Raw genomic sequence first — 1,591 nt, 5'->3', positions numbered from 1 at the left:
AGACGAGTTAGCGCGCATTCGGCGGCGCACGGACGTGGCTGTCGCGCGGGGGTTTTGAACATGGGTATGAACGTTTAACGTTGGACGGGGACTCTGCCGCTGCAGAGAGATAGCGGCTTGCGAGTCCCTCGGCTGCTCCGTTCTTCGTGTTCTACGGCAACAAGTAAAAAAAAAGATAAAGTATAATAATAAACAGATGGCTGTTTCGTACGAAGGGCGAAGCATTGCCAGAGATAGAAAAGTATTCGAGCATTACACGAAGTAAGGATCGCACGCAGGTTGATTGGCAGTTGCGTCACACGTGATTAGGAGCGCCGGCAACGGGGAGCGCGCGTTCTTGTCCCGCAACGAGCGTTCCGTGCTGCCGCTCCCTTCGCGATTATTCAAAAGACTAGCGCAAAATAGCAGGGACAAAGACAGAGAAGACGACAGGACGAGCGCTGATCCTGTCGTCGTCCTGTCCTCTTCTCTGTCTTTGACCCTGCTATTTTGCGCTGGTCTTTTGAATAATGATGACACACCAACTAGCCCAGCTTTCTGCCTTGATCGCTCCCTTCGCCGTTTCAAGGTAGAGCCGCGCCTCTGAAATTCAACGCCTCACGTGATCTCCAACACTGTGCGCCCGAGGAGACAGGCATAGAGGAAGGAGTTCCTTTCCTTCCTTCGTGGCTTCACAGCGTCATCCCCTCGGCTCGGCCTCGCATTCTCGCCCGTGCACCCGCCGTGAATGTCGGACACATGTTCCTCAAGATGAGCGGTGAATTTGCCTACGCGGAATCTCAGCACGTGTTACCGAAAACTGATTCTTCCGCTCGCTATATGTGTGATACAGCGCGCTCCTGTTGGTGCGTTAAATTTCAGCGTTGGTAGCAGCGCAAGACGTATTCGCTAGCGTTGATAACTGCTGTTTCTACAAACGAATAATGAGTTCACGCCGGGATGTTGAAAAAAGAATATCCGTGTTTCCGATTGTTGCATGTTAGGATGTTCTCGGCTGCCATACACTTGGCACACCGACGAGCGCTTGCTGCCGGTTTGCGCTTCTCTAATAGGAGCTTGCATAACGAAGAATAAACAGCCTAACAGACGCTAGCATATAGAAAAGTCGGCGATCATGAAGGCTATACTCAGTTTCATACATCAGCTGCAACGCTGTGGAAGCTACGTAAGTGGTGCGCTCTCAAAATTTTATAACTCCGCGCGTTCTGTCTATGCTTCGCTAGGCGCCAACGGTGATTGCTCGCGCGAGCATGCACGTGAGGCTGCCGCAACGGGATGCAAATAAAAAATTGCGAAACGCAAATTGATGTAGAACAACGTGTTAGCAGCCAAATGAGCGCACGCTTTGTCTGCTTGTAAGGGTAAATTCTTATTTTCATTCAGAACTGACCTTATATAAAGAACATCTTCACAAAAAGCGGTCAAAAGACACCGAACTATTTCTAAGCGCGAACGCGGCCACTGCAAGAAGTATCTCTAGCCTCCACAGCGTTGCGCCTGATGTATGAAACGGAGTATTGCTACAGGTTTGGGCGGTAGCGTTCCAAGGGCCTCATTTCGTAATATTTCTTTTCATTTATCATTTTTCGTA

At 50.0% G+C, this 1,591-nt stretch overlaps 1 protein-coding gene across 1 annotated transcript in view; it reads left to right on the top strand.

Moving 5' to 3' along the window:
- Positions 1 to 1,591, top strand: part of LOC135903724 (uncharacterized) — a 188,516-nt gene that overhangs the window by 53,588 nt on the left and 133,337 nt on the right. The gene's annotated exons all lie outside the window — the stretch shown is intronic.

Source organism: Dermacentor albipictus, chromosome 9 (assembly GCF_038994185.2).
Source record: "Dermacentor albipictus isolate Rhodes 1998 colony chromosome 9, USDA_Dalb.pri_finalv2, whole genome shotgun sequence".
Taxonomy (NCBI): Eukaryota; Metazoa; Arthropoda; class Arachnida; order Ixodida; family Ixodidae; genus Dermacentor; species Dermacentor albipictus.
The sequence above is the reverse complement of the archived record's forward strand: the minus strand, read 5'-3'. Positions and strand labels throughout refer to the sequence as shown.